Source organism: Ovis aries, chromosome 3, assembly GCF_016772045.2.
Source record: "Ovis aries strain OAR_USU_Benz2616 breed Rambouillet chromosome 3, ARS-UI_Ramb_v3.0, whole genome shotgun sequence".
NCBI lineage: Eukaryota > Metazoa > Chordata > Mammalia > Artiodactyla > Bovidae > Ovis > Ovis aries.
Window position 1 is genome coordinate 213,768,935 of NC_056056.1, and position 21,274 is coordinate 213,790,208.

The 21,274-nt window shown below is 42.7% G+C and overlaps 1 protein-coding gene across 30 annotated transcripts in view; it reads left to right on the forward strand.

Moving 5' to 3' along the window:
• The window catches only part of ERC1 (ELKS/RAB6-interacting/CAST family member 1), a 271,872-nt gene that overhangs the window by 155,258 nt on the left and 95,340 nt on the right, over positions 1-21,274 (forward strand). The gene's annotated exons all lie outside the window — the stretch shown is intronic.

Here is a 21,274-nt window from a genome sequence, read left to right on the forward strand (position 1 = left end):
CAGGTGGCATGCAGGATCTTAGGTCCCCAGCCAGGGATCAAACTTATGCCCCCTGAAGTGGAAGCACAGACTGTTAACCACTGGAATGCCAGGGAAGTCCCCCAAATTGTCAGTTTTCTTTACCTACTTTCCCCTCCTCTTGTGGCTTCCTGAGACGGTCTGTGTGAAGCTGCAGACATTTGCTACATGGGATACAGCTGCTGTTGCTCTGTGTTCTAAAGAGTCTTGCTTTCCTACTGTCTGGAATGGGTGTGTCTCTTTTGAGTCCCCTTAAGACTGTCTCCATCACTGTTCCCAGCCCCCAGGGCCGGGCAATTGTCCTGCTCTCATTTTCCCTAAACCAGGGCTCTTCTGGGACCTCTCTGCCACCTTCATGACCTCTGCAGTCGCCCGCGATCTTGTTGTCTTCTCTTCTGACCCAGGGGAGACACTGTCCTTCAGTAAGCTACCTGCCTGCTTCTGTCACAGGTTTAAACTCCAGTTCCCTCCTCTGCAATCCTTCTCTGTTCGTTTTCTTTCACCCAGTCTTTGCTTGCTACTGGTTCCTTCTCTGCCTAAATCCACAGTCTCCTTGACCTAAAGTAAATAGACGTTCTGAGCCCAGCCAGTGCTTTAAGCTGACATCATCTCTTCTTTCCTCCTACTTTGAACCGTCAGTAAATGTTGACTGTGACAGTTCAGAGAAGCTGAGGGTCTGCTGTGACACCTCAGTGTGTGTTTTCATGGGGCGTGATTGTTGTGATGTCATGACAGGGGCCAGGAGTTGAGGAAACAGATGATGAAAGTTGAACACTTTCCCATTGCAAAGGGATGGACCCAAAGAACCCATTTCAGTCCCTTGTTCATTATTATTTTGGAGAGCCTAGTTCTGCAGTACATCAGGAAATAATAAAATTCAGAAAGAAGTAGCAGAATTGTCTTTATTCACTGACAGTATGATCATCAAGCAACACATAAAAATTAGTTGTTTTTCTCTGTGTTCACAACCAGCAAATGGAAACTGAAATGTTAGGAAATATTACTTACGGTGACATCAAAATACGTAAAGCACTGCAGAATAAATTTAACAGAAGTGGCACAAGATGTCTACATAGAAAACCACAAAATATTACTGAGAGAAAATAAAAAATATCTAAACAAATATAGGGATATACCTAGTTCACGATTTGAATTATTCAAAGTTTAAGCTGCCCATTTCCCCCAAGTTCATTTATTATTGCAGCACAATCCCAGCCAGTGTCACAGGGAGCTTTTTGTAGAAACTCACAAAACTGGAATTTTAAATTTGCATTGAATTGCACTGGATCTAGCCAAAAAGAACAGAGTCAGAAGACTTTTACTGCCTGACTTGTAGTATTGGTATACAGTCAGTAATAAAAAGTGCAGAAGGGTGTGAAGGCTGACACGCAGAACGGAGCAGAATAGAGAATATATTACAGACCCGATGGTACACGGTCACAGGCACCAGTGTAATTTAGCGGGAAGCACTCAGTGATGCAGACACAGCTCAGCGCTATGTGGCAGCCTGGATGGTAGGGGGTTTGGGGGGAGAATGGATACATGTGTATGTATGGCTGAGTCCCTTGGCTGTTCACTTGAAACTATCACAACATTGTTAATCAGCCATGCTGCTGCTAAGTCACTTCAGTCGTGTCCGACTCTGTGCGACCCCATAGACGGCAGCCCACCAGGCTCCCCCGTCCCTGGGATTCTCCAGGCAAGAATACTGGAGTGGGTTGCCATTTCCTTCTCCAATGCATGAAAGTGAAAAGTGAAAGTGAAGTCGCTCAGTCGTGTCTGATTCTTCGCGACCCCATGGACCGCAGCCTACCAGGCTCCTCCATCCATGGGATTTTCCAGGCAAGAGTACTGGAGTGGGGTGCCATTGCCTTCTCCGATAAAAAATAAAAAGTTAAAAAAATAAATGATGCAGATACAATTGAATGCCCGTAGGGTAAAGTGAGGTAGGGACCTCATACATATGCAGAAATTAATTCAAAGTGAATCATATACCTAAACATAAAAGGAAAAACCATAGACTTCTGGAAGAAAGTGGGAAAGTTTGGAACAGGCAAAAACTTTTCTTTAGTACATATACTAACCATAAAAGAAAAAAATTGATCAGTTGTACATCGTCAAAATTAAAGGCTGCTCGTCAACAGATACCATCAAGAAAATGAATGATAAAGGTATAAGGTATTTATGTGAAAAGGATTTTCATATGTAACTTTGCAGATGATCATTAAATTTCTAGACTATTTTATCTGTTTCTGTAGGATTTACACTATAGTGTTAGTCAATGATTTGTAAACTTTGTCACCTTCCTCTGTACTCCTGACATTCGGAAGTGTTGCTCATCTTGAATTCTGAGCAGCAAGCACAGTACCCAGCACACTGGCACTCAGTAAGTATTCTTTGGATTGTGCCGAATCAGTCTCCCATTATGTGTTCTAAGAGGATTTGTAACCAGATCACTGATGGTTTTAAACAGCCTTCATATTGTTTGTCCTTTCTGCACATTAAACCTTTAAGACAGATGGAGCGTTGTTTAGATCCGGAGTTCTTTAGAGTTCTTTTCTCTCTGGCTTAATATTCTAGGAAGCTATGTGGTTAGGGTGCCTGTGACGATAGAAACAGTTGCCGAGGAAACAAACGTCTGTAACGTACACCTCGAGTCTATACCGGAGTCACTGTCAGGGAACAGGTGAACCTCTCCTCTTAGCAGAGGATGCCTTTGCCGTGCGTGCGAAAGCAGTTATGGCTGGCTTCATTCTGTTTCTTCTTTGCCTTTTCTTCCACATAATGACATTCTCCCAGGACCTGTGGACGTTGGTATAATTTTCCATGAAGAAATAAGTTATTTCTTCTCAACGTTTGTGGCTATGTGTGTTTGATTGGAGATACTGTTGGTCTCCAGAGGAAGGTGGTTACTGCCTAGCAGAGACAGCAGTTTGGCCTTGAAATTAAGCTTAGCTTCATGGAGAGGGCAGTGTACACTTCTGCAGTGAACCTACCAGAACACAGCTGCCCGCTTGGGCTTGGGGGTTGGGATCAGTGTGGTGGTGTCTCTCAAGCGCACAGCATTCCAGACAGACCACAGTCCCACTGGTCTCCCTTGTCTTCGGCCACATCTACCCCGCACTCCTTCCTTCTCTCTCCCGTTTCTTGTTTTTATCATCCTGTCTTGCTTGTTTATATTTCCTATGTTCCTTGTTTATATTTGCATTTTCTTAGCTCACTTATGAAATATTTATAATCTCGGATGTGTCTTAATTGCCTTTATCCAGTGTTCCAAATCTGGAATTGACAGTTAATGTTATGAAAAGAGACAGTAAAAACAGGACAGTTCTCTCATAAAAGTGTGATTGATTCATTCAAACAATATCTTACACATTGGGAAAATATTCATGATACAATGTTAAGTAAAAAAAAAGGCAGAACTCACACCATAAAACTGATTTTTCCGTGCATATATGGGTGTGTTTTTAACAAAAATAATAATAAAAACTGGGAAGAATAATCATCAAAATGTTAAAAGTCCTGATCTTTGAATGGTGGAAATACGGGTCTTCTTTCTTTCTCATACTCATTGCATTTTCTAATCTTTCCATAATAAGCATTACACATTCAGTTGGGCTTGTGCTAATTAAGGGAGTGTTTTCCTCCCCTCTTATTGTTGTATTAGTCTTAGATAATATATGGCTGTCCATTGGGACAGAACAGGGGTAGTATGGTTGATCCAGATGTGTGTTTGAATATTATTTATTTACTTTTTAGAAAAAGAATCAAGCTCTCTCTGCATTGTCGTGTGTGTGTGTGTGTGTGTGTGTGTGTGTGTGTGTGTGTGTGTGAAAGACAGATATTTTTATATAATTGTATTTGTGTTAAGGTTTTGTTTCCTGAAAGCCTAAAATACCTGAAATGTATTATGTGAAGAGACTTTTTCATTTCAGTTTTTCTCTGTGGAAAGCATGTAATATCATCCATGTAATATGGTAAGTGCCTGTGTGTGCCTGAGTCTGTTTCTGGACTCTGTGTGGTTTTCCATTCACCTGTATGGCCGTGTTAGTTGGTCACTGTTTTATATACTGTTTTAAGTTCTGGTGTACGCCAGGACAGGGCTTCTGCGGTAGCAGAAAGGAAAGCATGGTAAAGATGGTCAGAGGGTAAAGAATCTGCCTGCAATACAGGAGACCCTGGTTCAGTCCCTGGACAGAAACCTCCTCAGTGTTTTTTAGTCAGAATCACCTGGAACTTCACTCTTTCATAGAAATTTTATAGTGACACTGACTAGATTCTTCTTGAAAAAAATTCCTTTTGGGACTTTGATAAGAATTTGCATTTTTTATAGACGTAACAGGCAAAATTAGATATTTTTATAACAGTAAATCTCGCCATCTACTCACATAGCCTATTTATCCATTAATGTTTTCTTCTATGACCTTCATTGGTATTTTGTGCATTTTGCTAGCAAAATTCTCACACATCTCTATTAGATTTATTTCTAGATAGCTCATTTGCTGCTATCATGAATATGGGCACTTCCGGCTTATTTTAGCTCATGCTTGATCCCTCATTGTCACTTTCTGTTTTATGGAGTGTTTTCATGCGTCTGGAACAAGAGGGAAGGGTCCTTGTATGTTGGCTTAGTTCATAATATTTATCAGAAATTTAAGTTCCCATTTAAACCAAATTTATTTTCAAAAGTTTGGTTTTTTCCTTCTGTCAATTTTTTTGGCCTTTTATTTTTTATATATTTACATATTTTTCCTTCTTGAAGTCTTCAAAATCCATAACAAGGACTTTGATTGCTACTTTTTAGACAGAACATCTGTTGCAAAGTTTTTGCCATTTCTTCAGGGATGGGGTAAATTACAACTCTTTTAAACCAAAATTTTATGTGGAAAGGCAGCAAGAGGGAGTGATGAAAGATGTGCTGGCCTTTCTTCGTCTCTGTTTCTAAAATGTTGTTTTGTTCTCTTAAATTTCTGTAAGGTGGGGAGTTGATTCTGCTTAAGAATTTTCACCTTTACCCAAACTCTGTGTGTGTTGTGGAATAGTTTATTTTTCCAGTATACTGTAAAGAAAAAGCCTTTCTGTTCCCAGCCTGCTCACGATACAGAGCTCCTGTTGCTTTGGCTCCGAGTTCATTCTGCCTCATGATAAACACCTTCGTATCTCACTCTGTCGTAGAGTCTGTGGGCTCTGGGAGCAGGCCCACAGAGGAGACTCAGTGTGCTGTCCAAATGAGCCATGACAAGCATGGGAGTGGAATTCGCTGCTGGGAAGTGGACCAGGTGGTATTCGGGGGGCTGGTTCCATGTGGTGATTGCACAACCCATTTGTACAAAAGCAGAAACTAGAGGAGTGACGCTTTCCAGCCACTAATCTCTTGGAGAGATAAGACAATCATACTGTGCTCGTGTGTTTCCATTTCTCTACGTAAAATTGTGCTGGAGGACATTTCTTTTTATTTCGAGGTCTGATTTTTTATAGGCAGGCTTAATGTGACTAAACCCCTCAGTATGAAGACTCTAAGGCACCAGGGTCAAGTTGTTGTGTTATTAAGTGGGTCCTCCGGCCCTTTCTGCTGGGGATGAAGCTCCAGCGCGATGAAGCCCCATGGCTCAGGCTGTCAGTGGTTCCACATGTGGAAGAGGACCTCATCAGAGGGCTTTTTCACCAGAACAGATGTACACATCCAGTTGGGCCTGTGCTAATTAAGAGAGTGTTTTCCTTCCCTCTTATTGTTGCTCCATCTGTTAGAAAGCATCCAGATAATTGCACAACACATACAGACTTTGATGTATCCATTACATGCAAACAGGGGAAGTGCTTCAGCGTGCTTGTTTTGGGGACAGTTCATCCAGGGACAGCGGGCAGATCCTTGTTACCAGCCACCATTCTGCGATGCCCGGATGGGTCCAGAGGAAGAGCAGCCCCCAAGCCTATGTGTCACCCACCAGGGGTCACTCACACCCATCTCTGTTGTCATGGAGACGAGGGCTATATTACCAGTGTCCGCGGTTGTCAGTGTCTTTGTATGAGACACCACCCCAACCTTACCCCACCTCCATACCCCTGCTCTGAAGTTTTGAACAGAATGCCTTAGTGAGACTGTAGAATCACAGTAGGTAAGGTATTTGTTGATTTTTAGTGCTCAGGAGTTGGGGAGCATGGGCTTAGTTGTTCCATGGCAGGTGGGATCTTCCCAAACCAGGAATTGAACCCATCTCCCCTACATTGGCGGGCAGGTTCCCAGCCACTGGACCCAGGGAGGCCCTGCACGTTGGACCTTGAATGAACTGACACTTCCCTGTAGTTCACCTGGGGTGCTGTTGGTGTAAAGGCAAGTCTTGGCCTCAGCAGCATCTTCTCTTCCTACCATGTTTTAGCATTGAGGGCTTCCCCGTCTTGCCTTTGTTTTCACTTTTAAAGCATAAGAAAGATTCCAGAGCTGTGCTTTGTTTTTATTTTAAACTAAGACCAGAGCAGCCTTTCAGTCACCAGTCACTGGTTAGTTACGTCAGTGATTCCTTTATACTTCCCAAGAGTTTTTATTTAAAACTGAGCACTTTTACTTGCTCTGTAGGTCAGAGGGATCACATCCTCTGTGGTATTCCTTCTACACTCAGCTTCTTAAAGAATTGTTGTAAATAGAGGCTTTCAACTTAGACCTGTGCGTTTCATGGGTTCGATCGGAACCAAACTGTAGGCTAATAAAAAGTTCCAGGTGAAATTACTGTGGTATCCTGTTGCATTCTGGGCTTCCCAGGTGGCTCAGAGGTAAAGAATCTGCCTGCCATGCAGATGTGGCCACGGGTTTGATCCCTGGGTCAGGAAGTTCCCCTGGAGAAGGAAATGGCAGCCCATTCTAGTATTCTTGCCTGGAGAATTCCATGGACAGAGGAGCCTGGCGGGCTAACATCCTTGGGGTGGCAAAGAGTCAGATGCAGCTGAGCGACTCAACAACAACAGTCTTCATACCGATAGAGCTGATTAGAGTACGTGACTATGTTTGCAGCCAAGACCAAGCCTTCGTGATGTTTCTCTCCTGAATTAGAGCACAGCCGATGACTGCAGGCAGAGAACAGGACGTACATTCTGTGTAGAAGGCAGGAGAGCAGGCGGACTGAAAGGAGGCTGTTTATCTCCCTCTTCAAAACTTGCCAGTCAGATAACTCTCATGGGAGTGAGGCTGGGAGCTGAGGGGCAGACGTGGAGAATGAGGACTGTTACCCTGAGAGGAGGGGGAACGTTTCACAGGGATTCAGGAGGCTCATAATCAAGTTGGTGTTTCATAACTTCTAGCATTTGGGTGTCTTTCCTGATGTGAACTTTGAGGATAGACACACAGGGTCTGAATCCTGCCTTCTCACTTAAGTGTGCTTGCTTGGGCAACCTGGGATTTCCAGGAGCCCTAAAACAGATACAACTGCATTCCAAGAAAAAGGGACCACTGACTTCTCTTCCCTGTTCATTCGTACGGTGTTAAATATATTCATGTTTGCTCTTCTCAAACTGTGGTGGAGTTAGGGGCATGAGACCAACGGTTGGTTGAGCAATAGTCACTCTGATAGCATATTTCTGTCAGTCTGTCCCTGCATTTGATGGTTTCTGGGAAGTTGTAGCTAGTAGAGTGGTGGTTGTCGTTCAGTTGCTAAATCTTGTCCAGCTCTTTGTGAACCCGTGGACTATAGCTTGCCAGGCTCCTCTGTCCTCCACTGTCTCCCAGACTTTCCTTAAATTCATGTCCGTTGAGTCAGTGATGCTATCTAGCCATTTCATCCTCTGTCGCCCTCTTCTCCTCCTGCCTTCAGTCTTGCCCAGCATCAGGGCCTTTTCCGATGAGTCAGCTCTTCATATCAGGTGGCCAAAATATTGGAGCTTCAACATCAGTCCTTCCAGTGAATATTCAGGGATGACTTCCTTTAGGATTGACTGGTTGGATCTCGTTGCAGTCCAAAGAGTGGTACATAATGCTTAGTCCAGCTTGTTAAATTCTGCTGCTGCTGCTGCTAAGTCGCTTCAGTTATGTCTGACTCTGTGTGACCCCATAGACAGCAGCCCACCAGGCTCCCCCATCCCTGGGATTCTCCAGGCAAGAATACTGGAGTGGGTTGCCATTTCCTTCTCCAGTGCATAAAAGTGAAAGTGAAGTCGCTCAGTCATGTCTGACTCTTAGCGACCCCATGGACTGCAGCCCACCAGGCTCCTCCATCCGTGGGATTTTCCAGGCAAGAGTACTGGAGTGGGGCGCCACTGCCTTCTCCTAAATTATGCTGTGTTAGTATATATACAGCCCATCTTTTTCATTACAAAAAGTGGTGCAATATCTTGGCTTATTTTTCATAAACATACTCAGCAGTGGAACAGTTTTTCCAGTAAGTGTTGCAGTTAGTTCCGGCTACTCCCATCCTCTCCTCTCCTCTCCCTCTCTTTTCTTCCTTCCGAGTCTTTGTTTCTGTCTTCTGTTTTAATAAACGTCTATAGTAATACCTGTGTTTCAGGAACTGTACTGGATCAATGTAATTTTGAACAAGATATATTCAGTCCCTTTAATACTCTGTTGATACGAGGGCATGTTAAGCAGGTAGGAATTTAGTTATGATTGTAATATCTAATTAACAATAAGTTTAGTATTAAAATTCCTAACAAGGAATCTGAGCTCCTCTGCAGTGATCTTCCTGATGAGGTGGCATTTAAGACTGGAAATGGTGTCAGCACAGTGGCGACCTGGGACTCCCTAGCAGTCTTCTCTCTGCCAGAAACATCAGCTTGAACGACTGTCCCTGCACAAAAATACCATTACAAGAGTCAAGGACTGACGTTGAGGGATCCAGCCTCTACGTGAATGAAGCACAGAAATAACAGTGCATTGAGGAGCGAAGGAGTCTTAATACATTAGTAATAGCTCAGTAAGCTGGAAACCACTGGAAATAATGGAAAGATCTACATCGAAGAAGGACCTGAGGCATGGGTAGGAATGCCGTCGGATGGAAAGGTATTGGAGAAAACCAGAACTTCCTAGGCAGCGGAGTCAGCATGAGGAGAGGCCCAGTGGTGGGTGGGCTGAGAGTGCTCGAGGGTCTGATGAAGGCCAGTGAGATCAGCGTGCAAGGTGGGGTGGAGTATTCAGGATGCCTGAGATGGGCAAGATTTACATCACAGAGGGCCTCCGAGCCCATGTCAAGGATGTTACGTGTGAATCCTGAGGTAATTTCCTTAAATTGTAATTTTTGCCTTCTTTCATTTTAATTTTTATAATTATTGACTTCGTATAATGTAGTGATTGACATGGATACACTGCTTTCTTATTTTCCCACTGAGACAGAGTCTTCGGTCTCATTTGTAATGAATGAACCAAATCCCTCAGATTACTGTTTCAGCTGCATCATGTGAAGTAGGTTGGTAACTATCATTAGAAATCTAAGGTGGCAGTGTTTCTTGGTTCATAGAGTCAGTTGCAGAAACCTCAAATAGTAGAGCTGAGATGATCAAGGGTAAGGAATTTTTTCTGGTCATGAGATACTAAAGGCTTTATAAACTTAGAGAACAAGAGGGACGTGCCTTTGGTCTTTCTAGATATGTCCAGGAAAACAGTTTATCAGTATAATTTTTATTGTCACCTGTAATCTAAATCCATTGTTGCTTTATTAAAAAGAGTCTTTCTTTTGCCTGCACGTATCACAGGCTTTTTTCCTGTATGGGTTCTGGTTTACCAGAATTTAACGTGTACAGCTTATTTTAGACTAGGAATTTCTTGGAGTGGAACTATATAAGCACTATTATGGGGGTTTTTTGTGTGGTTTTTTTTTGCTCAAAAAAAAAAAGAGTAGTTGCTTTATTGTATAGAGTTATCAATTATCTTTCTGGCTCTTTCTCTTGAAGTAATCATGCCTTCCTTCCTTCCTGTGGAGATACATTATATAACCAAAAGTGTTTTCATCAGCTGAGTAGACTGGAATTTGATTATGTTTGAGTAATATAAAAATGTTTCCATTGACTTTGTGATTGGATTTGTAGTATGGAAAATTAAACCGGTTATTGGTTATGCTACCCAGGGTTACATAATTGCATTTTGTCTTTTGTGTCTCAGCTTGGATGTTGGAAAGCATAATCTCTTCCGTTAGCAGTGCATTTTCTTCTGTTTGTGGCTGCCATTTGTATGGTTCCATTGAGGGCAACAGTGGGCGTAAGCAGGACTGTTTGTCTCTGATAGGGCTGTGGTGGCATACACCAATAGAGTTTCTGTTCTGAATTTAGTACTGCTGAATGCCCTTCACAGTTGGACTCATCTCACACGCTAGTAAAGTAATGCTCAAAATTCTCCAAGCCAGGCTTCAGCAATACGTGAACCGTGAACTTCCAGATGTTCAACCTGGTTTTAGAAAAGGCAGAGGAACCAGAGATCAAATAGCCAACATCCGCTGGATCATGGAAAAAAGGAAGAGAGTTCCAGAAAAACATCTACTTCTGCTTTATTGACTGTGCCAAAGCCTTTGACTGTGTGGATCACAGTAAACTGTGGAAAATTCTGGAAGAGATGGGAATACCAGACCACCTAACCTGCCTCTTGAGAAACCTATATGCAGGTCAGGAAGCAACAGTTAGAACTGGACATGGAACAACAGACTGGTTCCAAATAGGAAAAGGAGGACTTCAAGGCTGTATATTGTCACCCTGATTATTTAACTTATATGCAGAGTACATCTGAGAAGTGCTGGGCTGGAAGAAGCACGAGCTGGAATCAAGATTGCCGGGAGAAATATCAATAACCTCAGATATGCAGAGGACACTACTCGTATGGCAGAAAGTGAAGAGGAACTAAAAAGCCTCTTGATGAAAGTGAAAGAGAAGAGTGAAAAAGTTGGCTTAAAGCTCAACATTCAGAAAACGAAGATCATGGCATCTGGTCCCATCACTTCATGGGAAATAGATGGGGAAACAGTGGAAACAGTGTCAAACTTTATTTTGGGGGCTCCAAAATCACTGCAGATGGTGATTGCAGCCATGAAATTAAAAGACGCTTACTCCTTGGAAGGAAAGTTATGACCAACCTAGATAGCATATTCAAAAGCAGAGACATTACTTTGTCAACAAAGTTCTGTCTAGTCAAGGCTATGGTTTTTCCAGTGGTCTTGTATGGATGCGAGAGTTGAACTGTGAAGAAAGCTGAGCGCCGAAGAATTGATGCTTTTGAACTGTGGTGTTGGAGAAGGTTCTTGAGAGTCCCTTGGACTGCAGGGATATCCAACCAGTCCATTCTAAAGGAGATCAGTCCTGGGTGTTCTTTGGAAGGAACCATGCTAAAGCTGAAACTCCAATACTTTGGCCACCTCATGGGAAGAGTTGACTCATTGGAAAAGACTGATGCTGGGAGGGATTGGGGGCAGGAGGAGAAGGGGATGACAGAGGATGAGATGGCTAGATGGCATCACCAACTCGATGGACGTGAGTTTGAGTGAACTCCAGGAGTTCGTGATGGACAGGGAGGCCTGGCATGCTGCGATTCATGGGGTCGCAGAGGCGGACACGACTGAGCGAATAAACTGAACTGAATGCCCTTCTGTGCCCTCTGCTTGACCTCTGGTTTTAAGCAGGAAGGATGTTAGAAACAAGTGAAAGAAAGTGGTATGTTTGCTCATTGACCTCCTAACCCATTGGGGGTGATTTTAAAATGTATTTGTTTCTCAGAGAAGAAAAGCAGTTGTTTTTAAAAATACATTTTAATCTATTTAGATACATAATTTAATATATTGACTTTGGCATATTGTTTCATTACTCCTTAAAAAAGTATCCCTGTCTGTTAAATCATATGTATTTTTAGGCTTGAATCATCCACCCTCTTTTTGAGTAGTCCCATTCTTTCACAGGAATTGAGTTTGGTTTTAAGCATTTCGCTGTTCTTTCCCATTCACAATCCAGATCCCATTAGTAAACAAGGGTGAGGGCATGGGTTTGAACAGGTAGCTAGCCCTCCTGTTGAGAACTGTGTCCCAGCTCCACTGTACCCAGCAATTCCACTTCTCAGCTTAGATGGGATTACAGGAGCAGCATCAGGCCTTCAGAGGCATCCCCTACTCGCCTCCCATTCCTAATTCAAACTTTATACAAAATTGAGCAGAGTATGTGTGAAGAGGATCCTAAACAAAAAAGTAGACTTTTTTCCCATGACTGTTTCAGTACTTTTTCCAAAATATCAAATATTCTTTTCCGGTATTGCTCTGTCTCCTTGGTTGTAGAGGTGGTCATGGACCTAAGAGGGTGGTGAGCATCCTTCATTCAGGCTGATGCAGAGATCACCACCCATCAGGACTTCAGCCTGCTTCCTGCACACACTCTGTTAGAAAGATGAGAAGGATACCAAAATTTTAACTGCAGGAATATGAGTCACTCACTGTAAGAGCCTTCAGCAAGTTATTTAACCTCTTTGGGCCTCTGTTTCTTCATCTGTGAGATGAGAATACTGGTGCTAATAGAAAAGTGGGCAAAAAATATGAATGAGTCATGAACAAAATAGGAACGCAGATGGCCGGTAACACTATGGGAAAATATTGTGTCACGTATGACAAAAGAAAATTAAAAGATGCCTTTCTCAAATATCTCACACACAAAGACAGATATGATAATACCCCCATTACAGTAAGAGTATGTTTTAAAGTATATGCAGTAAGTTATGAGTCTGACTAAGCTAGGAAGTATTTCTGCAGTGAAATTGGGTTTACTTATCAGAAGCTTTAAAAGCAGACCTTTTGACTTTGCAACTCTGCTTCAAGGAACTTGTCCTTAGAAATGTAAGCAAGTGCACAAGGACTGGCCTGCTGGACTGATAACAGGTATTCTAAACTTAAACTAGTTTTTTGTCTTTCATGCAGTAATTAAATCACATGGAACTTTATAAGCATAAATATATAATTTACTGTCAAACTTTTCTCCTTCTAGAGAAAATGTAAGCCATGAGCATTTCATTTATTTTCACACTCGTGTTAGAAGGATAATGGCAACCGTCTCTAATTAGATTCAGATATGTGACTTTAAAAAAGAAAGTAATTGTGGTGGGTTTCTTTGTTCATTCATCTATTTTTGCTTTTATCTGTCCACTTGGCGGTGTCAGTTTTACCTCTTGTGAAGCCTCCAGGTGTTTTCAGATGAAACTTGCCTAACTGTCTGGTCCCATGAGAACCTTATGCCTCTGTCTTCTGTTTCTTGTTTGGTTTTTAGAGTAAGCAGCATACTCTGAGGGTTTTCTTTAAGTTTTTAAAACTTGAAGCCGTGGCCTGTCCCAAGTTTATCCTTAGACTTTTTCCTTTCTGCGTGCTGTTCTACCTGTAAAATAGTCTGTTCATTTTATTCTTGATTTGGCACGTTGAATGATAGAAGTAGATAGGAGACAGATGGTGTAATGGAGTTTACAGGGAGACAAGAACATGAATCATGGCTTCTCCTCTCATCACTTCATAAAAACTGATAGCAATTATTTTATCTCTAGAAGTACAGACCCACAGTTTGGAATAGTCACATTTTTTTTTTTTTTTTTTTTTTTACCCTCGTGGGCACTATTAGGGTAACTGAGGACTACTGTTAATATTAAATATATGAGAAGCCTTTTGGACCAGCTTCCGCTTAACCCTTAACCTGCTTGCCAGGTTAATTGAGGCTGTATTTTCTCTCTGCTCCAGACAGGGACTAACTACACCGGTGCGACCACTCCTGACACACCCCCAAGCATTGCAGCTGACTTGCTGAGTGACTGCTAAAGTTAGTTTGTTTCCATTCTTGTTTATTCCATTTACTCAGGATATTGTAATCGTGCTTTTTATCTTTTATGAAACCAATGATATTCTTGTAAGAAAAAAATATTTTTGTGAAACTAAAGCTGAATGTTTTGGAAAGAAGATAAAAGTAAAAATCATTGTTTAAAAATCGTTGCTGAATTAGGTAAAAGTGAGGTAATCGTCGACTAAGGAACTTTTTTTAAGTATAAAAATGTTTGAAACTGAAATTGCTTTCAAATGTTTTTAAGTACCAGCCCTTCTTTAACAGAACTGGGACTTGAGAGGGTACTTTCTGTACAATGCAGGGTTTAAGGCACTGGATCACACAGTGAGCTTTGGACCTTTCCTGGATCAAAAGCGCTAGCGGTAAACAACCCGGCTGCCAGTGCAGGAGATGTAAGGAACGCAGGTTTGATCCCTGGGTCAAAAAGATCCCCTGAAGGAGGGCATGGCAACCCACTCGAGTATTCTTGCCTGGAGAATACCACAGACAGAGGACCCTGGTGGGCTTCTGTATGCAGGGTTACACCAAGTCGGACACAACAGAAGTGACTTAGTATACAGGCTCATACATTTTTTCATTCTTTAATGAACCTTTTTTAATCAGCACAATTGAGTTATCACAGAAAGGGGTATCTTGTACAGTTTCTTATAATTTGTTGATTCTGGCAGCTCCAGAAAGTACAATTTTTATATAGAATATTGTCTTACAAATGATTTATAGAAACATTCTAAATAACTGATTCTCAAGTAGTACATAGTGAAAAGTTACAGCAACTTTTCCACAATGTGTTAAATCTTAAACACAAATTAGGATAAATTTATTCATATAAATTTGGTTTTAATTCCAAAGACAGATTTATTAAAGCAGCGGTCCACAACCTCTGGGATCTAATGCCTGATGATCTGAGTGAAGCTGATGTAATAAAGTGCACAGTAAATGTAATGTGCTTGAATCATCCTGAAAATGTCCTCCTCCCCAGTCCATGGAAAAATTGTCTTCCATGAAACTGGTTCCTGGTGCCAAAAATGTTGGGGACCGCTTTATTAAAGAATATTGTAAATTTTTGCAGTTTGAAAAGTCAGGTTTTTCCCAGCCTTTCACAAACACTAATTCTAAACCCAGGAAGTCCCGACAGCTGCGTTGGGACATGACTTGCCTGGGTTTGGTAATTTACTGAGATACCTGCCAATTGCAATTAGAACCCTCCGAGCTTAACCAGGATAGACTTAATTATTGGCTTGCTATATTTAAGTCAGAAAGAAAAGCTCATAGAGGAATTTTGTACCCATACCCTGAAAAAAAAAAATGTGAAGCTGTTTTTGGACTAAAATTTCATCGCTTTTGTGGCTAATGAGGCATGCAGTAAATTGGCAGGCTCAGCCCGCTCCGAACACAGCGGTGCAGTGTGCGCCTTCTAATTCCCAGCCCTCGGGAGTCCAGCAAAGGTCACAAATTAAACAAAGTCAGGATTAATCAAAACTACAATCAAATAAAACCCAATCATTAATCCTCTCCTGAGTTACAGAGGAGCGATTGTGTCGGCGTGTGAGAAACAGCCGGAGAGGGCTCTTTTGTAGTCCGCAGGAAAGTCCACATTAGGCGTCAAACAGAAAAATGAAACCCTGCAGGTGAAGGAGCCGAGAGACACTGGCAAGTTATGCAGGGTTGCCAGTGAGCCTGTGGAAGATTGAAAGGGCTGTTGGCAGGGGCCGGAGAACCTGTAAGGCTCTGGGGAGGGGGCCTTCTACTGAGATGAGCACCATTCGCTGGGAAGCTTAGTGTTTGGGGCTAGTAGCTCCAGGCAACAGTCTCGCCCAGGTTCACTGCCAAAAATGTACTGTGCGATTCTCAGCTCTCAGTCATTGTGAAGAAGAGTTTCTGGAAAAGCATTTCCTCTATGGGAGTCATTAAGTGTTTGGAGTATGTCAAGCCCAAGAAAAAGGGGAAAGTTCCCAAAGAAGAGAACTTGCAGCCCGTATTTCTTCCATGTTTCTGACTTTTGACCTGACTGATGCTTGCTTTATTGTTATTGTTGTTAGGTTGCTAAGTCACGTCAGACTCTTTGCGACCCCACGGACTGCAGCACCCCAGGCTTCCCTGTCCATCACCAGCTTCTGGAGCTTGCTCAAACTCATGTTCATTGAGTCAGTGATGCCATCCAATCATCTCATCCTCTGCCACCCTCTTCTCCCCCTGCCCTCAATCTTTCCCAGCATCGGGGTCTTTTCCAGGGAGTCAGCTGCCTTGAGTATTGGTCTCCAGAGACCTGAAGTGATCTTAAGTGTGATTCTTTGTGTTTTTTCTTTTATTTTCTTCCCAAAATTTTGCATCTAGTACATTATTTGGGAGTGTTTGGGTTGACCCAGTCCAATCTCTTCATCACTTCAGATGGTCAGCAATTATAAAAGATAAACTATTTACTGACACAAAGGTATAGCCATGAAAGTCCTTCTTTTTATATTCTTAATGTGATTTTTTAAAAATATTCTTAACGTGACTTAAAATGACTTCATAGAGTATTAATCTAATTACTCTCTAGACTTCCTTCTGGGATGTTGTAAAAATTCATATTCAGAAGCATGCTCAAAGGCGGTAACTCATTCTGAAGTTAATACACTATCTGCTTTTCCTGCAAGTCTCTAGAGGACCTTTGCTTAAATTCACTGAAGTATCTAAACATGTCATATGTATAGGCATACACACTGCATTCTGTATTACTGAAGGAAGTCTCACTTAATACTTTCCTTTCTATAGTACATGTAGAACATTTTGATATTTTATTTCTGTTTCACTTATTTCAGCTGTTAGAACAGCACTAAATTAACGGATACTCCTGTGTTCTTTACTGTGTTTATCAAGCATTCTGGTGTGATTTCTAAGTCTTTGAAGATGTTGCAACACTTGAAGGTTTTCACATATTTTCCTTAGGAGGTCAGCCTCCACACGGGCTGCCTTATCTAGAAACATTACAGTTCCTACGTGTGGACTACAGCATGCACAGTTATGCCCCAGGTCTGCAGTTCGTATTCCATTCTACCTATGTAATACAGAAGAACTGTCCAGTGTATACAACATTCAAAAATATTTTGGGGGTAACTTGTAGTTTTCATTTTAAAATTTTCTGTGTGTGCAAAGCTTAGCTGGCAATTAAGTCTTTTATTATTTAAAAGATATTGCAGATTTAGGGGTGCATAGAGGGTAGAAGCAAAGAAAAACAAGCAGATCAGTAGTTACTAGGATAAGGGATGGAAACAGGCAGGACTTCTAGGCACTACGTGCCTCTTTCTTGGTGGTGACATGAGTGTTTGTTTTATGATGTGTCAGTTTACATATTTACGTTTTATGCACTTTTCTGTATGTGTTGTATTTCTAGTAAAAACAAAATGTTAAAGAAGAGAAAAAAACACAGAGGAAAAAAAAAATGCCGTGCACTCCTCCCAGAATGATTCCGAGTCTCCTCTGACTCTCCTGCTCATTCACGTTCTGATTGTTTATACTTGACTTCTCTCATCCTCTCTCTATCATAACTTGTACCTTCACGCTGATGCTTGCTGGAATTTCCTTTATTGTCTCCTGTGTGGTCTTCTTGTCTTATTGTAATACATGCATCACATTGCCTGACATAGTGATTGGTGTACAATGCAAATCTGCTGAATCTTTGACTTAAAATCTTCCAGTGTCTGTATCTCCTCCCTTTCTGTCCCCACAAAAGACTTACTTTCTTCGCGTGGCATGTGCAACTCCCTGTGATCTCTCTTCTGCTTTCTGCTGCCCCCACAGGTGGTTGTGGTTCATATATTCTCATTGCTGTGTAGTATTCCCATCTGTGGCTTTACTCTCTTTATACACTTCAACCATAGATAGAAATTTGGGTTGTTTCCGGTTTGGGTATCTTACAGAAAGACCACATTAGATTTTATTTACCTCTTTACTTGCAGTCTCTTCCAATAGGTTCTGAATTTATTGAGGCTCTCGGATTTCTAGCATGCTACATGGTATGTGAGTGTTCTTTGAAAGAATGGAGAGAGGGAGAAGGAAGTGTAATCCGAGGAGATAAAGAATTGAGAGTTCCAGGTTTTTGTTGAGATCCTGTCTTGACTGAGTTCGTCCACAATTTTCTTTACGTGTTCTTATGCAGGAAGTTATAATGTGGTGACTGAGGCATGGGAACCCCTCAGGTATTTTGTCCTGGGTTTAGCTTAGGTTCTTCATATGCAACTGCTTTGTTTCTTTTCTCAACTAGAAGCAAACGTGAAGCAAAAAGAGATGCCTCTCCCACCCCTGTTCACTCACAGTCACTCTGATAGGAAGCAGGATTGATTAATGGGGTGGAAAATACAGGTTTGTTTTCTTTTAATGCATTTGAAACAAGTGAAGTCAACCATCGTGATCTGCCGGTGTTCCGTATGTGCCAGTTCACCTGCTGCTGACATTTACTCGTAAGTGCACACGTGGCACTCAGACACAGCCGACACAGCCGTTCGTGAACCTGGGAGGGTGGCCCGGCTTTGCGACTCACCTCCTGCATGTCCCAGTGGGGCTGAGCCAAGCGCTGTCTGCCTGCTCTTCCCAGCGCTCACACTCAACACAGGTCCTCCTCGTAGCCTATGGAGGCCCCTTGCTCCCGTTCTTTGCACGGAGGGCTGTGCAGTCTGGCATCCCTGTGATGCACCTTATGGAAGAAGCCCATGTGCTGGCTAAGGTCCATTTAGGTGTGAGCAGTAGCTCATGAGTTCAGTGTTCGTGAGTCAGCAACACACGTTAAATACGGTTGTGGTGGTTGTTTAGTCGCTCAGTTGTGTCTTGACTCTTTGCAACCCCAGGGACTATAGCCTGACAGGTTCCTCTGTCCAAGGGATTCTTCTGGCAAGAATACTGGAGTGAGTTGCCATTTCCTCCTTCAGGGTATCTTTCCAACCCAGGGATTGAACCCTCATCTCCTGCATTGCAGGTGAGTTCTTTACCACTGTGCCACCAGGGAAGCCCTTTAAATACAGTGCCTTTAACGAAAACACACGTAAAACAGTTCGGTATGGATTGGTTGATGTAAATGTAATCAGAAGCTCACGGGAACCTACCTCATCCTCCATCTCCCTTAGGAGCAGCAGTCCAGGATTTGCTAATTCAGTGGCCACACCTGCTTTATAGACCATCACCACCACGAACAAGGAGCATTGTCTGTGCTTGACTGCCTTTTACTTCTACTGTTAACAAACTAGATTTATTTCTATTTTCCCAGTCTCTTTCCTCTACCACCTGTTACAAAATCAGTTGACCTTCACTTTGCTACACACCTTATGTAACTATCTCAAGCGTAGATTTCCTTTGCTGCATCTTCTCCTGGAGACGCAAGTGCCTCTTGTGAAAGTAGCCCTTGGCCTGCTGCTCGTGCACCATGGAGCCTGATTGTCAGTGCTGTTTTTAAGTGATCGACTGTGTGTTGACTTAGGTTAGGAAATGCAGCTTCTGCTTAGTTTAAAGGCAAACTGGCTTCTTTCCCGGAAACTTGAAACCTTTAAAGGTTGTTCTACTCCCAGTGAAGATTCTCTGTGGGCACTTCGGATGGGATATTTTTTACCTGTGGTTTCAGGTGCTATACTGGGAAGGCAGGCAGTTGCTTTAGAAATCTTTATAAAGAACACTTGGGTGTTCACATAACAAATGTTTGTCTTCCTTTACTCTTCCCTGCTCCCATAAGCTCATAGAATTCAGTTGTACCCAACTACACAGCTTGGACACTTCTCTGCTTTCACGCTAATAAAATTAAATAAAGACTAGGAACTCACTCCCACATTAATAGCATATTCCTAGAAATAAGGAAGCAACTTTTTTTCCACACCAGTCCTTTTAGAACCAATGATCAGATCATTTTCTGGGTTTTAATGCATTGAGAAGAAGTCAGTCATCTGCTTCCAAGTTTGTGACAGGGGAGTGCACAAATGACCTGTGCTCTTGTAAGATTATATACTCAAATTGATATCTGCCTGCTTGATGTGGTGAATCTAGTCATATACGGTGTTTAGAATTAAGGGAATTTTCTGACCTACACTTGGGGGGAGAAAGTGTTAGTCACTCAGTCATGTCCAATTCTTTGTGACCCCATAGACTATAAGCCTGCCAGGCTCCTCTGTCCATGGAATTTTCCAGGCAAGAATACTGGGGTGGGTTGCCATTCCCCTCTCCAGGGGATCTTCCCAACCCAGAGATCAAACCGAGTCTCCTCCATTGCAGGTGGATTCTTTACCAGCCAAGCCACGAGCAAAGTCTTTACACCTGGGTTTTGTTAAGTAAACAAATTCTGAAATTTCATAGTGAAAAAGATGGCATCTCTAATTACACCTGGGGAAAACACCTAAGTAGAGACGCCACCTTCTTCACTATGAAATTTCAGAATTTGTTTACTTAAAAACAGTTAAGAAGCAAACTATTACCTTTTCCGTCCCCTTTCTCTGTGGATGCTGTGTAATATTTGCTCCCCTACTAATTAGCCCCAGCTTTTGTCCTTGAAGCTGTTTCTTCCCTCTGACTCTGTGGTACCTTGCTTTCTTTACGTCTTGTCTCTGATAATGACCTTTGTTGTTGTTGAGCCGTGATTCGGTATGTGAGTTATTTGTTTGTAATCTGTTTTCCCTGCTTCACTGCGGATTGCTGCTTGTTTATCTCTGCGCATCCCAGCACTGAGCACATGTTAACTGTTCTGTAGCTGGTAGGTAGTGAGTACCTGTGGGGGTGAACTGTCTCCACCCGGAGACGCTGATGCTCCCTTCGTGTGGCCGGAGCTTGCCCATCTCCTGCCTTCTCTTGCTCTGATCAGGCTCCCTCCCTTCTCTGCTGAGAGGTTCTGCTGAAGAAGGGGAGCCCTGGAGCCAGGCTGCCTCCAACTCCTCTGTCTTCAGCCCGTTTCCACCTTTGAATTCTGACTTCAGTCTGCTGCCCAGCAGCTTTCCGCATCAGGAATGTGGCCATGTCATTCCCCAACCTAAAACCTTCTGGAGGGTAAGCCTCTGCTGGTTAAGGAGAAGAGCTGTCTCCTTGGCTCCTGCTGCCCTCTCTCCTCCCCTCTGCCGCTTGCCCTACGCACGCACCCTAGGCAGGATGATGTGTGCCCTCTCACGGTGTGATGGTCTGCTGGAGACGGGCCACCGTGGTATTGATGAGGAAGCAGTGGTATTTACTGATGAGGAAGGCATTCCCCACCCCCCGAGATTTACTGATTCATCTTAAACTTTAAGTCAAGACTGCTTTCCAGACACTGATAGGTGGTAAGAGGGGGAGGTGAGACTGAAGTAAATAAAACCCTGAGAGTTCCCAGTAGAGAAGACAGGCTCAACGTGAGTGTCAGATGATACCTTAACCAAGGTGTGGAAGCTCAAGGCGAGAATCCGCTCATTGGGGATTTGATGGGAGGAGGTTGAGGAGGGGACAAGCGACAGCTGAGCTGCAGTTCAAAGATCTTTGCCACAAGGAGGAGGAGGACATTCCTTATGGGCTA